Here is an 18879-nt window from a genome sequence, read left to right as displayed (position 1 = left end):
GAGAGGTGACAGTGTGAAGAGGATATTTTGCAAATACAGTGATCTCTTTTGTCTGTTTTCTCCCAGGCTTTTCCAGGAAACACCAAAGCAGACAGTGTGGTGCTCTACAGACTCCAGCCTCCCATGGAAGCCAGATTCCTGCACTTCTTCATTGTAGTCTGGAACGCTAAGGTCTGGATCGAGATGCTGATCGAAGTGTAGGGTTGTGCATATCGTAAGTGCTGTTTCTTCCTCTGGAAGCCCTGGTTGCATAGTGGTGAGGAGCTTCGACTGCTAACCGAAAAGTCGGCTGTTTGAATCCACCAAGTGCTCCTGGAAAACCCTATGGGGGAGTTCTACTCTGTCCTATAGGGTCACTGTGAGTCAGAATCGACTCGATGGCCATGGGTTTCCTCCTCTAGTGATATCATTGTTGGCATGAGATGTTGTAAAAGTCGCATTGCCAACTTAATTTGATATTCTTCAGCCTTTTAAATAGCTGTGCAAGTAGAACTGGTTTTTACGGAAAGCCTTTCATGTAAAAAAAAAATTTTTTTTTTTTCATTTCCACCTATGGCTACACTGTGTTTGGAGGAGACTTGAACTGAGTCACATTTACCTTTAGATTCCCAGAGTTGAGCAAAGTACCTGCTCTGTAATAGGCATTTAGTATAACTAATGAAATTTAAATTAACACTCACGACTGATGGTGCTGTTTTCTGACACGAAGATGATGGTGCAGGGACACAGGAGTGCCTGCTACCTGTAGATGTCTCCTGTGTTCCCTGACTCAGTTTCCCCTCTACCTGCCTTTATGTGCATCTCTCTGAAATTTTCATTTGCAAAAATAAAATAAAATCTTCATTTGCTCTGTAAGTTCATCTCACTTTCACTTGGTAAGAACATCACTCATAGTATTGCATTGACCTCTTTTCTATTTTGTTTTCTCGAGTAAAAGTAATGAAATTTCAAGTAAACACGATTATAAGCACAGACATGAATGTAGGCAGTGAAATGAAATGGCAGGACTGAATTCCGTAGTTCCCATTGGGATGATCCAGAGTATATGTGATTCAAGTTAGTATCTAAATGAAAAAGCTAAATATTTCTTTAAAGAACTCAAGAGTAACCCCAAAATAGGCTGGAGGTGTGTTCTGAGGTTTGATTTTTGGTGACGTGGGCCTCATCACTTGTTACCATGATCATGCCTCACTCACTACCTCGTTAGAGTATTAACCTTCCAGAGTATTAATTTTCTAAGACAGAATAATAACCTCAAACCTTTAATGTCTCAGATTCTGTTCTTTACAGACATCTTAATATTTAACCATCCAATATCACAATTAATTCAGTTTATTAGATTTCCCATTCTTCTTCAGAAAATCATAAAACCTGTTGCCGTCAAGTTGATGCTGACTCATGGCGACCCCACATATGACAGAGTATTCTGCTTCATATGGTTTTCATTGCTGTAATGTTAATGGAAGCAGATCACCAGACCTTTCTTTCATGGTACCCCTGGGTGAGTTTTTACTTCCCACCTTTAGGTTAGGAGTCAAGCACAAACCATCTGATCCACACAGGGACGTTTCTTTTTCACAAAAGCAAACTAAACCTTTGAGAAGTTAAGAAATTTGCTCAACTTTGCACAGCAAAAAAGAATTGAATATAGGATTTTAAAACAAATCTGTAATTTTCCAGATGCCCTTAACTCTGAACTCTTCATTCATATATTTATTCATTCATTCAGGTATCAATCATGTGAGAATTTATTGGACACTTGTTATTTGCAAGACATTGTGTTGGATATGGGGGGAAATGAAAACATAACTTTTCTGTATTTTCTTTATCAAGATGAGCACGGAAAATATAAATGTGTACAAAGCAAGTGCAAAAGATTGCAGCAGGAGCATAGGGCCTAGAGGATAAAGCAGTAATGCAGCTGTGGTGATGTAAGTACAGTTGTACCCGTAGGTGTTGGGTGTCAGGTGCTGATTGTCGGGGAGGGAGTTCAATGGGGAAGTGGTGCACAAGGTACAGAACCAGGGACCTAGGGGATTCTGCTGGTGCAGGGATGGAGCAGTAGGTGCTATGGCTTACAGTGAGTAGTTGAAAAATCCAGTAGGCCCAGAAATTACGAGAGTTTTCTAAAGATGAGGCTCAAATAAGAAATTCCAGGCTGAATTAAGGGATAGTGTTTCCCTGTGACTTCATTCTCACTTCCTAATGACATCTCCCACATGTTCACATTTTCACCCAGTTTCCTAAAACCACCTTTTATGTCCAATGTTTATATTTCCGTGGAATATTAAACATAGAAAGTATTGCTTTATTATCAACCATCATTTCTTCCTTCCCCTGGTCATTTCTTTCCACTTCTGTGTCTCTTGGATCAGTAAATATGCTCACTGCTGCAATGGCTAAGATGCTGATGTTTAGAGTTTCTCTTTGATTCCATGAAATCAGCGTTTTCTCCCATTACTGTGGAAACAACTTCACTTTTACTGACTTCAAAGCAGGACCTGCCCTGTGATGGAGATTTGCCATTAGCTTGATGGGCCCACATGGGGAGATATTACTCCAGCTCCCTGGGTTAGGGGTCGGGACTGGGAGGGTTAAAGCTGTTGCCTGATCCGTGGAAGAACTAGTTGGCCCTGCAGCTGTCATGAGACCTGCTCCCATCATAAGAGCAGCAAACACAAGCTGCCAGGCACAAAAGGGCCCTGGCATAAATATTCAGACACTACTTGAAAACTAACTGAAAGTACCCCCTTTAACAGTAGTGTCTCTGTATTATCTTTGTTTTTGTTATTAAGTGTTCATGCATAGCACTTTGCATTTTTATTGTTGACAGTAATATAATACTATATGGTTTATTACTAAAAATAATTATTATTCTTCTGCATGTACACTACACGACCTTTTATTTTGCATGCTCATTTTTTTCTTTTATTTTTTGTTGTACTTTAGATGAAGATTTACAGAACAAACTAGCTTCTCATTAAACAGTACAGATTTTTTTTATGACATTGGTTAACAACCCCATGACATGGCAAGACTCTCCCTTCTAAACCTTGGGTTCCCTACTACCAGCTTTCCTGGCCCCTCCTGCCTTCTGGTCCTTGTTCCTGGGCTGGTGTGTCTCAAGTCTCATTTTTTAAAAATTTTTTATTGTTCTTTAACTGAAAGATTACAAATCAAGGCAGTCTCTCATACAAAAACTTACACACACCTTGCTATATACTCCTAGTCGCTCTCCCCTTAATAAGACAGCACACTCCTTCCCTCCACTCTATTTTCATGTCCACTTAGCCAGCTTCTGACCCCCTCTGTACTCTGATCTCCCCTCCAGACAGGAGCTGCCTACATAGTCTCATGTGTCTACTTGATCCAAGAAGCTCACTCCTCACCAGTATCATTTCCTATCCCATAGCCCAGTCCAATCCCTGTCTGAAGAGTTGGCTTTGGGAATGGTTCCTCTTTGGGCTAACAAAAGGTCTGGGGACCATGACCTCTGGGGTCCTTCTAGTCTCAGTCAGACCATTAAATCTGGTCTTTTTACAAGAATTTGAGGTGTGCATCCCGCTGTTCTCCTGCTCCCTCAGGGGTTCTCTGTTGTGTTCCCTATCAGGGCAGTCATCGATTGTAGCTGGGCGCCATCTAGTTCTTCTGGTCTCAGGCTGAGGTAGTCTCTGGTTTATGTGGCCCTTTCTGTCTCTTGGTCTCATAATTATCTTGTGTCATTCGTGTTCTTCATTCTCCTTTGCTCCAGGTGGGTTGAGATCAGTTGATGTGTCTTAGATGGCTGCCTGCTAGCGTTTAAATCTCCAGATGCCACTCTCCAAAGTGGGATGCAGAATGTTTTCTTAATAGATTTTATTATGCCAATTGACCTAGAAGTCCCCTAAAACCATGGTCCCCAAACCCCTGCCCCTGCTATGCTGGCCTTCGAAGCATTCAGTTCATTCAGGAAACTGCTTTGCTTTTTTTTTTTTTACAGTTATGCTGACCTCTCCTGTATTGTGTGTTGTCTTTTTCTTCACCTCAAATAGTTCTTGTCTACTATCTATTTAATGAATACTCCTCTCTCTCCCTCCCTTCCCACTCTCGTAACCATCAAAGAATATTTTCTTCTATGTTTAAACTGTTTCTTAAGTTCTTATAATAGTGGTCTCATACACTATTTGTCCTTTTGCAACTGACTAATTTCACTCAGCATAATGCCTTTCAGATTCCTCCATATTATGAAATGTTTCACGGATTCATCATTGTTCTTTATTGATGTGTTTTATTCCATTGCGTGAATATACCATATTTTTTAATCCATTCATCCGTTGATGGGCACGTTGGTTCCTTCCATCTTTTTGCTATTATAAACAGGGCTGCAGTGAACATGGATGTGTATATATCTGTTCGAGTAAAGGCTCTTATTTCTCTAGGGTATATTCTAAGGAGTGGGATTGCTAAATTGTATGGTAGTTCTATTTCTAGCCTTTTAAGGAACCATCAAATTGATTTCCAAAGTGGTTGTACCATTTGACATTCCCACCAGCAGTGTATAAGTGTTCCAGTCTCTCCACAACCTCTCCAACATTTATTATTTTGTGTTTTTTGGATTCATGCCAGCTTTGTTGGAGTGACATGGAATCCATTGTAGTTTTGATTATCATTTCTGTAATGGCTGATGATCGTGAGCATTTACTCATGTATCTGTTAGTTAACTGAATGTCCTCTTTAGTGAAGTTCCTCTTCATATCCTTTGCCCATTTTTTTAAAATAATTTTTATTGTGCTTTAAGGGAAAGTTTACAAATCAAGTCAGTCTGTCACATGTAAGCTTATATACACCTTACTACATACTCACATTTACTCTCCCCCTAATGAGTCAGCCCACTCCCTTCTTCCAGTCTCTCCTTTCGTGACCCTTTTGCCAGTTTCTAACTCTCCCTACTCTCCCATCTCCCCTCCAGACAGGAGATGCCAATACAGTCTCAAGTGTCCACATGATACAAGTAGCTCACTCTTCATCAGCATCTCTCTCCAGCCCATTGTCCAGTCCCTTCCATGTCTGATGAATAGTCTTCGGGAATGGTTCCTGTCCTGGGCCAACAGAAGTTTTGGGGACCATGACCACTGGGACTCCTCTAGTCTCAGTCAGACCATTAAGTCTGGTCTTTTTATGAGAATTTGGGGTCTGCATCCCACTGATCTCCTGCTCCCACAGGAGTTCTCTGTTGTGTTCCCTGTCAGGGCAGTCATCAGTTGTGGCCGGGCATCATCTAGTTCTTCTGGTCTCAGGATGACGTAAGTCTCTAGTTCATATGGCCCTTTCTGTCTTGGGCTCATAGTTCTCGTGTGACCTTGGTGTTCTTCATTCTCCTTTGATCCAGATGGGTTGAGACCAATTGATGCATCTTAGATGGCCGCTTGTTAGCGTTTAAGACCCCAGACGCCACACTTCTAAGTGGGATGCAGAATGTTTTCATAATAGATTTATTATGCCAATTGACTTAGAAGTCCCCTTAAGCCATAGTCCCCAAAACCCCGCTCTTGCTCCACTGAGCTTCAAAGCATTCAGTTTATCCTGGAAACTTCTTTGCTTTTGGTCCAGTCCAGTTGAGCTGACCTTCCCTGTATTGAGTATTGTCCTTCCCTTCACCTAAAGAAGTTCTTATCTACTAACTAATCAGTAAATAACCCTCTCCCACCCTCTCTCCCTCCCCCCTCTCGCAGCCACAAAAGAATGTGTTCCTCTTAGTTTATACTATTTCTCAAGAACTTATAATAGTGGTCTTATACAATATTTGTCCTTTTGCATCTGACTAATTTCACTCAGCATAATGCCTTCCAGGTTCCTCCATGTTATGAAATATTTCATAGATTCCTCACTGTTCTTTATCGATGCGTAGTATTCCATTGTGTGAATGTACCATAATTTAACCATTCATCTATTGATGGACACCTTGGTTGTTTCCAGCTTTTTGCTATTGTAAACAGTGCTGCAATAAGCACGGGTGTGCATATATCTGTTCGTGTAAAGACTCACTTCTCTAGGGTATATTCCGAGGAGTGGGATTTCTGGGTTGTATGGTAGTTCTATTTCTTACTTTTTAAGAAAACACCAGATAAATTTCCAAAGTGGTTGTACCATTTTACATTCCCACCAGCAGTGTATAAGAGTTCCAATCTCCGCAGCCCCTCCAACATTTATTATTTTGTGTTTTTTGGATTAATGCCAGCCTTGTTGGAGTGAGATGGAATCTCATTGTAGTTTTAATTTGCATTTCTCTAAATGGCTAAATGATCGAGAGCATTTTCTCATGTATCTGTTAGCCGCCTGAATATCTTCTTTAGTGAAGTGTGTGTTCATATCCTTTTCCCACTTTTTGATTGGGTTGTTTGTCTTTTTGTGGTTGAGTTTTAACAGAATCATATAGATTTTAGAGATCAGGCGCTGGTCGGAGATGTCACAGCTGAAAATTCTTTCCCAGTCTGTAGGTGGTCTTTTTACTCTCTTGGTGAAGTCTTCAGACAAGCATAGGTGTTTGATTTTTTTTTTTTAATAACTGTTATTAAGCTTCAAGTGAATGTTTACAAATCCAATCAGTCTGTCACATATAAGTTTACATACATCTCACTCCCTACTCCCACTTGCTCTCCCCCTCTTGAGTCAGCCCTTTCAGTCTCTCCTTTCTTGACAATTTTGCCGGCTTCCCTCTCTCTCTATCCTCCCATCCCCCCTCCAGACAAGAGTTGCCAACACAATCTCAAGTGTCCACCTGATATAATTAGCTCACTCTTCATCAGCGTCTCTCTCCCACCCGCTGACCAGTCCCTTTCATTTCTGATGAGTTGTCTTCGGGGATGGTTCCTGTCCTGTGCCAACAGAAGGTCTGGGGACATGGCCGCCGGGATTCCTCCAGTCTCAGTCAGACCATTAAGTTTGGTCTTTTTATGAGAATTTGGGGTCTGCATCCCACTGATCTCCTGCTCCCTCAGGGATCCTCTGCTGTGCTCCCTGTCAGGGCAGTCATCGATTGTGGCCGGGCACCAACTAGTTCTTCTGGTCTCAGGATGATGTAGGTCTCTGGTTCATGTGGCCCTTTCTGTCTCTTGGGCTCTTAGTTGTCGTGTGGCCTTGGTGTTCTTCATTTTCCTTTGCTCCAGGTGGGTTAAGACCAATTGCTGCATCTTAGATGGCCGCTTGTTAGCATTTAAGACCCCAGACGCCACATTTCAAAGTGGGATGCAGAATGATTTCATAATAGAATTATTTTGCCAATTGACTTAGAAGTCCCCGCAAACCATGTTCCCCAGACCCCCGCGCATGCTACGCTGACCTTTGAAGCATTGATTTTATCCCGGAAACTTCTTTGCTTTTGGTCCAGTCCAATTGAGCTGACCTTCCATGTATTGAGTATTGTCTTTCCCTTCACCTAAAGCAGTTCTTATCTACTGATTAATCAATAAAAAAAACCCTCTCCCACCCTCCCTCCCTCCCCGCCTCGTAACCACAAAAGTATGTGTTCTTCTCAGGTTTACTATTTCTCAAGATCTTATAATAGTGGTCTTATACAATATTTGTCCTTTTGCCTCTGACTCATTTCGCTCAGCATAATGCCTTCCAGGTTCCTCCATGTTATGAAATGCTTCAGAGATTCGTCACTGTTCTTTATCGATGCGTAGTATTCCATTGTGTGAATATACCACAATTTATTTACCCATCCATCCGTTGATGGACACCTTGGTTGCTTCCAACTGTTTGCTATTGTAAACAGAGCTGCAATAAACGTGGGTGTGCATATATCTGTTTGTATGAAGGCTCTTGTATCTCTAGGGTATATTCCCAGGAGTGGGATTTCTGGGTTGTATGGTAGTTCTATTTCTAACTGTTTAAGATAACGCCAGATAGATTTCCAAAGTGGTTGTACCATTTTACATTCCCACCAGCAGTGTATGAGAGTTCCAATCTCTCCTCAGCCTCTCCAACATTTATTATTTTGTGTTTTTTGGATTAATGCCAGCCTTGCTGGTGTGAGATGGAATCTCATCGTAGTTTTAATTTGCATTTCTCTAATGGCTAATGATCGGGAGCATTTTCTCATGTATCTGTTGGCTGCCTGAATATCTTCTTTAGTGAAATGTGTGTTCATATCCTTTGCCCACTTCTTGATTGGGTTGTTTGTCTTTTTGTGGTTGAGTTTTGACAGAATCATGTAGATTTTAGAGATCAGGCGCTGGTCGGAGATGTCATAGCTGAAAATTCTTTCCCACTCTGTAGGTGGTCTTTTTACTCTTTTGGAGAAGTCTTTAGATGAGCATAGGTGTTTGATTTTTAGGAGCTCCCAGTTATCGGGTTTCTCTTCATCATTTTTGGTAATGTTTTGTATTCTGTTTATACCTTGTATTAGGGCTCCTAGGGTTGTCCCAATTTTTTCTTCCATGATCTTTATCGTTTTAGTCTTAATGTTTAGGTCTTTGATCCACTTGGAGTTAGTTTTTGTGCATGGTGTGAGGTATGGGTCCTGTTTCATTTTTTTGCAAATGGATATCCAGTTATGCCAGCACCATTTGTTAAAAAGGCTGTCTTTTCCCCAATTAACTGACACTGGTCCTTTGTCAAATATCAGCTGCTCATACGTGGATGGATCTATGTCTGGGTTCTCAATTCTGTTCCATTGGTCTATGTGCCTGTTGTTGTACCAGTACCAGGCTGTTTTGACTACTGTGGCTGTATAATAGGTTCTGAAGTCAGGTAAAGTGAGGCCTCCCACTTTCTTCTTCTTTTTCAGTAGTGCTTTGCTTATCCGAGGCTTCGTTCCCTTCCATGTGAAATAGGTGATTTGTTTCTCTATCCCCTTAAAATATGACATTGGAATTTGGATCGGAAGTGCGTTAAATGTATAGATGGCTTTTGGTAGAATAGACATTTTTACTATGTTAAGTCTTCCTATCCATGAGCAAGGTATGTTTTTCAACTTAAGCATGTCCTTTTGAATTTCTTGTAGTAGAGCTTTGTAGTTTTCTTTGTATAGGTCTTTTACATCCTTGGTAAGATTTATTCCTAAGTATCTTATCTTCTTGGGGGCTACTGTGAATGGTATTGATTTGGTGATTTCCTCTTCGATGTTCTTTTTGTTGATGTAGAGGAATCCAAGTGATTTTTGTATGTTTATTTTATAACCTGAGACTCTGCCAAACTCTTCTATTAGTTTCAGTAGTTTTCTGGAGGATTCCTTAGGGTTTTCTGTGTATATAATCATGTCATCTGCAAATAGTGATAACTTTACTTCTTCCTTGCCAATCCGGATACCTTTTATTTCTTTGTCTAGCCTGATTGCCCTGGCTAGGACTTCTAGCACGATGTTGAATAAGAGCGGTGATAAAGGGCATCCTTGTCTGGTTCCCGTTCTCAAGGGAAATGCTTTCAGGTTCTCTCCATTTAGAGTGATATTGGCTGTTGGCTTTGCATAGATGCCCTTTATTATGTTGAGGAATTTTCCTTCAATTCCTCTTTTGCTGAGAGTTTTTATCATAAATGGGTGTTGGACTTTGTCAAATGCCTTTTCTGCATCAATTGATAAGATCATGTGGTTTTTGTCTTTTGTTTTATTTATGTGATGGATTACATTAATGGTTTTTCTGATATTAAACCAGCCTTGCATACCTGGTATAAATCCCACTTGATCATGGTGAATTATTTTTTTGATGTGTTCTTGGATTCCATTGGCTAGAATTTTGTTGAGGATTTTTGCATCAATGTTCATGAGGGATATAGGTCTATAATTTTCTTTTTTTGTAATGTCTTTACCTGGTTTTGGTATCAGGGAGATGGTGGCTTCATAGAATGTGTTGGGTAGTATACCGTCATTTTCTATGCTTTGGAATACCTTCAGAAGTAGTGGTGTTAACTCTTCTCTGAAAGTTTTGTAGAACTCTGCAGTGAAGCCGTCCGGGCCAGGGCTTTTTTTTTGTTGGGAGTTTTTTGATTACCGTTTCAATCCATTTTTTTGTTATGGGTCTATTTAGTTGTTCTACTTCTGAATGTGTTAGTTTAGGTAGGTAGTGTTTTTCCAGGAATTCATCCATTTCTTCTAGGAAGTTTTCAAATTTGTTAGAGTACAATTTTTCATAATAATCTGAAATGATTCTTTTAATTTCATTTGGTTCTGTTGTGATGTGGTCCTTCTCGTTTCGTATTCGGGTTATTTGTTTCCTTTCCTGTATTTCTTTAGTCAGTCTAGCCAAAGGTTTATCAATTTTGTTATTTTTTTCAAAGAACCAGCTTTTGGCTTTGTTAGTTCTTTCAATTGTTTTTCTGTTCTCTAATTCATTTAGTTCAGCTCTAATTTTTATTATTCGTTTTCTTCTGGTGCCTGATGCTCAGTTTCTATTTGTTCAAGTTGTAGGGACAGTTCTCTGATTTTGGCTCTTTCTTCTTTTTGTATGTGTGCATTTATCGATATAAATTGGCCTCTGAGTACTGCTTTTGCTGTGTCCCAGAGGTTTTGATAGGAAGTATTTTCATTCTCGTTGCTTTTTATGAATTTCCTTATTCCCTCCTTGATGTCTTCTATAACCCAGTCTTTTTTCAGGAGGGTATTGTTCATTTTCCAAGTATTTGATTTCTTTTCCCTAGTTTTTCTGTTATTGATTTCTAATTTTATTGCCTTGTGGTCTGAGAAGATGCTTTGTAATATTTCGATGTTTTGGACTCTGCAAAGGTTTGTTTTATGACCTAATATGTGGTCTATTCTAGAGAATGTTCCATGTGCGTTAGAAAAAAAAGTATATTTTGCAGCAGTTGGGTGAAGAGTTCTGTATAAGTCAATGAGGTCAAGTTGGTTGATTGTTGTAAGTAGGTCTTCCGTGTCTCTATTGAGCTTCTTACTGGATATCCTGTCCTTCTCCGAAAGTGGTGTGTTGAAGTCTCCTACTATAATTGTGGAGGTATCTATCTCACTTTTCAATTCTGTTAAAATTTGATATATGTATCTTGCAGCCCTGTCATTGGGTGCATAAATATTTAATATGGTTATGTCTTCCTGATCAATTGTCCCTTTTATCATTATATAGTGTCCTTCTTTATCCTTTGTGGTGGATTTAAGTCTAAAGTCTATTTTGTCAGAAATTAATATTGCTACTCCTCTTCTTTTTTGCTTATTGTTTGCTTGATATACTTTTTTCCATCCTTTGAGTTTTAGTTTGTTTGTGTCTCTAAGTCTAAGGTGTGTCTCTTGTAGGCAGCATATAGACGGATCGTGTTTCTTTATCCAGTCTGTGACTCTCTGTCTCTTTATTGGTGCATTTAGTCCATTTACATTCAGGGTAATTATAGATAAATAAGTTTTTAGTGCTGTCATTTTGATGCCTTTTTATGTGTGTTGTTGACGATTTCATTTTTCCGCATACTTTTTTGTGCTGAGGCGTTTTTCTTAGTAAATTGTGAGATCCTCATTTTCATAGTGTTTGACTTTATTTTAGTTGAGTCGTTACGTTTTTCTTGGCTTTTATCTTGAGTTATAGAGTTGTTATACCTTTTTGTGGTTACTTTATTATTTACCCCTATTTTTCTAAGTAAAAACCTAACTTGTATTGTTCTATATCGCCTTGTATCACTCTCCATATGGCAATTCAATGCCTGCTGTATTTAGTCCCTCTTTTTGATTATTGTGATCTTTTACCTATTGACTTCCATGATTCCCTGTTATGTGTATTTTTTTTTTTAAGTAATCTTAATTTGTTTGTTTTTGTGATTTCCCTATTTGAGTTGATATCAGGACGTTCTGTTTTGTGACCTTGTGTTGTGCTGATATCTGATATTATTGGTTCTCTGACCAAACAATATCCTTTAGTATTCTTGTAGCTTTGGTTTGGTTTTTGCAAATTCTCTAAACTTGTGTTTGTCTGTAAATATCTTAATTTCGCCTTCATATTTCAGAGAGAGTTTTGCTGGATATATGATCCTTGGCTGGCAGTTTTTCTCCTTCAGTGTTCTGTATATGTCGTCCCATTCCCTTCTTGCCTGCATGGTTTCTGCTGAGTAGTCTGAACTTATTCTTATTGATTCTCCCTTGAAGGAAACCTTTCTTTTCTCCCTGGCTGCTTTTAAAATTTTCTGTTTATCTTTGGTTTTGGTGAGTTTGATGATAATATGTCTTGGTGTTTTTCTTTTTGGATCAATCTTAAATGGGGTTCGATGAGCATCTTGGATAGATATCCTTTTGTCTTTCATGATGTCAGGGAAGTTTTCTGTCAGGAGTTCTTCAAGTATTTTCTCTGTGTTTTCTGTCCCTCCTCCCTGTTCTGGGACTCCAATCATCCGCAGGTTATCCTTCTTGATAGAGTCCCACATAATTCTTAGGGTTTCTTCATTTTTTTTAATTCTTTTATCTGATTTTTTTTCAGCTATGTTGGTGTCGATTCCCGGGTCCTCCAGATGTCCCAGTCTGCATTCTAATTGCTCGAGTCTGCTCCTCTGACTTCCTAGTGCGTTGTCTAATTCTGTAATTTTATTGTTAATCTTTTGGATTTCTACATGTTGTCTCTCTATGGATTCTTGCAGCTTATTAATTTTTCCAGTATGTTCTTGAATAATCTTTTTGAGTTCTTCAACAGTTTTATCAGTGTGTTCCTTGGCTTTTTCTGCAGTTATCCTAATTTCATTTGTGATATCTTTAAGCATTCTGTAAATTAGTTTTTTATATTCTGTATCTGATAATTCCAGGATTGTATCTTCATTTGGGAAAGATTTTGATTCTTTTGTTTGGGGGGTTGGAGAAGCTGTCATGGTCTGCTTCTTTAAATGGTTTGATATGGATTGTTGTCTCCGAGCCATCACTGGGAAACTAGTTTTTCCAGAAAATCCGCTAAAAAAAAAAATGCAGTCAGATCCCTATCAGAGTTCTCCCTCTGGCTCAGGCTATTCGGATGTTAATGAAGCCGCCTGGGGAGGGTGGGGGAGGGAACAGAGAGATAGGAGAGTAGCACCTCAGAATATAGCCAGAGTTGCTTGTCTTGCTTGGAATGACTATTATATCTGAGATTCCCTCGGGCGCGTCGCCTATGTGTGCGGTCTGTGTGGAGATTGCCCCCGGGGGGTCTGGCCCGCTGGAGTCACGGTCAGATCCTCCGCTTCCAGCCCCACGCCCAGCGTAAAGGCTCCCCTACTGGGACGGTGCACTCTCGACTCCAAAATCAGTCGTTGCCTCCCGGGGACTTCTCGTCCCTCCAGCCGCATGGCCGTGCCGCCCCCGCGAGCCAGGTAGGCCCCCTCCCGGGGTTAGTTCAGATGGGTGGAGCAGCTCCCTGTGCTTGTGCCGTGACCGAGTGTCCCAGCTGGGACGCTGTTCTCCCTGCTCCAATACCAGTCGCTGCCTCCTGGGGACTTCTCCTATTGGCTGTGTCCCACGCCGCCCACGTGACCCGGCTGGGCCCCTTCCCGGGGTTAGTTCAGGGGGGTGGAGCAGCTCTCCGTGTTTATGCCGTACCTGCGTCCAATCCAAATCCAGGTGAGACGGTTCCCCGGCTGGGACGCTGCTCTTCCTGCTCCAAGACCCATCACTGCCTCCCGGGGACTTCTCCTACCGGCTGCGTCCCACGCCGCCCGTGGAACCGGTTGGTCTCCCTCCCGGGGTTAGTTCAGGGGGGTGGAGCAGCTCTCTGTGCTTGTGCCGTACCTGACTTGTACGCTGGCTCCAGGCTCTGGAAATAATCGCTGCTTCCCCGTATTAGTTCGTTCTCCGTCTCTAAATCTGTGTTTGTTGTTTAGGGTTCGTAGATTGTTATGTATGTGATCGATTCACTTGTTTTTCCGTGTCTTTGTTGTAAGAGGGATCCGAGGTAGCGTCTGCCCAGTCCGCCATCTTGGCTCCGCCAGGTGTTTGATTTTTAGGAGCTCCCAGTTATATGGTTTCTCTTCATCATTTTTAGTAATGTTTTGTATTCTGTTTATGCCTTCTTTAGAGCTCCTAACGTTGTCCCTATATTTTCTTCCATGATCTTTATCGTTTTAATCTTTATGTTTAGGTTTTGATCCACTTGGAGTTAGTTTTTGTGCATGCTGTGAGGTAGGGGTCCTGTTTCATTTTTTTGCAAATAGATATCCAGTTATGCCAGCACCATTTGTTAAAAAGACTGTCTTTTCCCCAATTAACTGACACTGGGCCTTTGTCAAATATCAGCTGCTTATATGTGGATGGATTTATATGTGGGTTCTCAATTCTGTTCCATTTGTCTGTGTGCCTGTTGTTGTTCCAATACCAGGCTGTTTCGACTACTGTGGCTGTATAATATGTTCTGAAATCAGGTAGAGTGAGGCCTCCCACTTTCTTCTTCTTTTCAGTAATGCTTTACTTATCCGGGGCTTCTTTGCCTTCCATATGAAGTTGGTGATTTGCTTTTCCGTCAGTTTAAAACATGTCGTTGGAATTTGGATCAGAAGTGCATTATATGTATAGATGGCTTTTGGTAGAATAGACATTTTTACTATGTTAAGTCTTCCTATCTATGAGCAAGGTATGTTTTTCCAGTTACGTAGGTCCCTTTCAGTTTCTTGCACTAGTACTTTGTAGTTTTCTTTCTATAGGTCTTTTACATCTTTGCTAAGATATATTCCTAAGTATTTTATCTTCTTGGGGGCTACTGTGAGTGGTATTGATTTGGTGATTTCCTCTTCGATGTTCTTTTTGTTGATGTAGAGGAATCCAAGTAATTTTTGTATGTTTATCTTATAACCTGAGACTCTGCCAAACTCTTCTATTAGTTTCAGTAGTTTTCTGGAGGATTCCTTAGGGTTTTCTGTGTATAAGATCATGTCATCTGCAAATAGAGATAATTTTACTTCCTCCTTGCCAATCCGGATGCCCTTTATTTCTTTGTCTAGCCTAATTGCTCTGGCTAGGACCTCTAGCACAATGTTGAATAAGAGCAGTGATAAAGGGCATCCTTGTCTGGTTCCCGTTCTCAAGGGAAATGCTTTCAGGCTCTCTCCATTTAGAATGATGTTGGCTGTTGGCTTTGTATAGATGCCCTTTATTATGTTGAGGAATTTTCCTTCAATTCCTATTTTGCTGAGAGTTTTTATCATGAATGAGTGTTGGACTTTGTCAAATGCCTGTTCTGCATCAATTGATAAGGTCATGTGGTTTTTGTCTTTTGTTTTATTTATGTGTTGGATTACATTAATGGTTTTTCTAATATTAAACCAACCTTGCATACCTGGTATAAATCCCACTTGGTCGTGGTGGATTATTTTTTTGATATCTTGTTGAATTCTTTTGGCTAGAATTTTGTTGAAGATTTTTGCATCTATGTTCGTGAGGGATATAGGTGTGTAATTTTCTTTTTTTGTGGTATCTTTACCTGGTTTTGGTATCAGGGAAATGGTGGCTTCATAGAATGAGTTAGGTAGTATTCCATGATTTTCTATGCTTTGAAATACCTTCAGTAGTGCTGGTGTTAACTGTTCTCTGAAAGTTTGGTAGAACTCTGCAGTGAAGCCATTCGGGCCAGGGCTTTTTTTTGTTGGGAAATTTTTGTTTACCTTATCAATCTCTTTTTTTGTTACGGGTCTACTTAGTTGTTCTACTTCTGATTGTGTTAGTTTAGGTAGGTAGTGTTTTTCTAGGAATTCCTCCATTACTTCTAGGTTTGCAAATTTGTTAGAGTACAATTTTTCGTAATAATCTGATGTGATTCTTTTAATTTCAGTTGGGTCTGTTGTGATATGGCCCATCTCGTCTCTTATTTGGGCTATTTGTTTCCTTTCCTGTATTTCTTTAGTCAGTCTGGCCAATGTTTTATCAATTTTGTTAATTTTTTTAAAGGACCAGCTTTTGGGTTTGTTAATTCTTTCAATTGTTTTTCTAATTCATTTAGTTCAGCTCTAATTTTTATTATTTGTTTTCTTCTGGTGCCTGATGGATTCTTTTGTTGCTCGCTTTCTATTTGTTCAAGTTGTAGGGACAGTAGGGACAGTTCTCTGATTTTGGCTCTTTCTTCTTTTTGTATGTGTGCATTTTTCAATATAAATTGACCTCTGAGCGCTGCTTTTGCTGTGTTCCAGAGGTTTTGATAGGAAGTGTTTTCATTCTCGTTGCATTCTATGAATTTCTTTATTCCCTCCTTGATGTCTTCTATAACCCAGTCTATTTTCAGCAGGGTATTGTTCAGTTTCCAAGTAGTTGATTTCTTTTCCCTGATTTTTCTGTTATTGATTTCCACTTTTATGGCCTTGTGGTCTGAGAAGATGCTTTGTAATATTTTGATGTTTTGGATTCTGCAAACGTTTGTTTTATGACCTAATATGTGATCTAGAGAATGTTCCATGTGCACTAGAAGAAAAAAGTATATTTTGCAGCTGTTGGGTGGAGTGTTCTGTATAAGTCTATGAGGTCAAGTTGGTTGATTGTAGCAATTAGTTCTTCCGTGTCTCTATTGAGTTTCTTATTGGAAGTCCTGTCCTTCTCCGAAAGTGGTGTGTTGAAGTCTCCTACTATAATTGTGAGGTGTCTATCTCACTCTTCAGTTCTGTTAAAGTTTGTTATATGTATTTTGCAGCCCTGTCATTGGGTGCATAAATGTTTAATATGGTTATATTTTCCTGGTCAATTGTCCCTTTAATCATTATGTAGTATCCTTCTTTATCCTTTGTGGTGGATTTAATGTTGAAGTCTATTTTGTCAGAAATTAATATTGCTACTCCTGCTCTTTTTTGATTGTTGTTTGCTTGATATATTTTTTTCCATCCTTTGAGTTTTAGTTTTTTTGTGTCTCTAAGGTGTGTCTGTTGTAGGCAGCATATAGATGGATCGTGTTTCTTTATCCACTCTGAGACTCTCTGTCTCTTTATTGGTGCGTTTGGTCTGTTTACATTCAGTGTAATTATAGATAAGAATGTGTTTAGTGTTGTCATTTTGATGCCTTTTTATGTGTGTTGTTGAGAATTTCATTTTTCCACTTACTTTTTTGTGCTGAGATGTTTTTCTTTGAAAATTGTGTGTTCCTCATTTTCATAGTAGTCGAATTTATGTTTGCTGAGTCGTTATGTTTTTCTTGGTTTTTATTTTGAATTATGGAATTTTTAGACCTCTTTGTGGTTACCTTAATGTTTGCCCCTATTTTTCTAAGTAAGAACCTAACTTGTATCATCCTATATCGCCTTGTTTTCCTCTCCATATAGCAGTTCTATGCCTCCTGTATTTAGTCCCTGTTTTTGATTATTGTGATCTTTTACATAATGACTTCAATGATTCCCTGTTTTGAGCATTTTTTTCTTTTTAAAATTAATCTTAATTTGTTTTTGTGATTTCCTTATTTGAGTTGATATCAGGATGTTCTGTTCTGTGACCTTGTATTATGTTGTTATCTGATGTTACTGATTTTCTGACCAATTTCCTTTAGTATTTCTTGTAGCTTTGGTTTGGTTTTTGCAAATCCTCTAAGCTTGTGTTTATCTGTAAATGTTTTAATTTCACCTTCATATTTGAGAGAGAGTTTTGCTGGATAAATGATCCTTGGCTGGCAGTTTTTCTCCTTCAGTGCTCTATATATGTCATTCCATTGCCTTCTCGCCTGCATGGTTTCTGCTGAGTAGTCTGAACTTATTCTTACTGATTCTCCTTTGTAGGAGACCTTTTATCCATGGCTGCTTTTAAAATTTTCTGTTTATCTTTGGTTTTGGCAAGTTTGATGATAATATGTCTTGGTGATTTTCTCTTTGGATCAGTCATGTATGGGGTTCGATGAGCATCTTGGATAGCTATCCTTTTGTCTTTCATGATGTCAGGGAAGTTTTCTGCCAACAGATCTTCAACTATTCTCTCTGTATTTTCTGTTATCCCTCCTTGTTCTGGAACCCCAATCCCACGCAAGTTATTCTTCTTGATAGAGTCCCACATGATTCTTAGGGTTTCTTCCCTTTTTTAAATTCTTTTATCTGATTTTTCTTCAGCTATATTGGTGTCAATTGCTTTATCCTCCAACTGCCCCACTCTGCATTCCAATTGCTCGATTCTGCTCCTCTGACTTCCTACTGAGTTGTCTAATTCTGTAATTTTACTGTTAATCTTTTGGATTTGTGAATGCTGTCTCTCTATGGATTCTTGCAGCTTATTCATTTTTCCACTATGTTCTTGAATAATCTTTTTTATTTCTTCAACTGCTTTATCAGTTTGTTCCTTGGCTCTTTCTGTAGATTGCCTTATTTCATTTCTGAGGTCATCCCTGATGTCTTGAAGCATTCTGTAAATTAGTTTTTGTATTCTGCATCTGGCAATTCCAGGATTGTATCTTCATTTGAGAAAGATTTTGATTCTTTAATTTGGGGATATGTAGAAGCAATCATGGTCTGCTTCTTTATGTGGTTTGATATTGACTGTTGTCTCCGAGCAATCTATAAGATACTGTAATGGTTTATTTTATATTTGCTCACCAAGTCTTCTCTTGTTTTGTTTTCTTTCAATGTACTTAGATGGGCTACTAGTTTGCGCTGTCTTGATTGTTATAGCCTTTAAATCACTTATGTCCTCTTACCAGCTGGTTTGGGCCATTACCAGAAATACAAGCTTAAGAGTCCATTCACTATTCTTGAGTAGAATCTGATTTTGGGTCACCAATTGTGTGGGGTAGACTGTCACCTATTCACTTAGAGAAGTAGTGGTGATAGTTGTGTGCACCAGATTCTAGTAGCAGCAGAGGGTCACATTCCAGGGGGGGACAGGATGCTGACAGGCTTCCCCCAAGTGCCAGTGAGTTAGGTGTGTCTCTATTCCTAAAGCACTTTGGTGGGTGGGCTCTGCAGCTGTACCTTAGGCACCCAATGCATGTACCTCTACAGATTGGTAGATGTCACTATCCTCAGACCCCTATGGCAGGAGGTTAGGTGGTTTGGGTGGAGCTT

General features: G+C 39.6%; 1 long non-coding RNA gene across 1 annotated transcript in view; it reads left to right on the top strand.

Moving 5' to 3' along the window:
* LOC135230834 (uncharacterized) overlaps positions 1 to 1376 on the top strand; it is a 130050-nt gene extending 128674 nt beyond the window's left edge. Inside the window, exon 5 of the long non-coding RNA XR_010321609.1 lies at positions 67 to 1376. This is a non-coding gene — a long non-coding RNA (uncharacterized LOC135230834). The remainder of the gene's footprint in view (positions 1 to 66) is intronic.
* The last annotated feature ends 17503 nt before the right edge of the window (positions 1377 to 18879 follow it).

The sequence above is a fragment of the Loxodonta africana genome, chromosome 3, assembly GCF_030014295.1.
Source record: "Loxodonta africana isolate mLoxAfr1 chromosome 3, mLoxAfr1.hap2, whole genome shotgun sequence".
NCBI classification, from domain to species: domain Eukaryota; kingdom Metazoa; phylum Chordata; class Mammalia; order Proboscidea; family Elephantidae; genus Loxodonta; species Loxodonta africana.
This window is presented reverse-complemented; position numbering and strand designations above follow the sequence as displayed.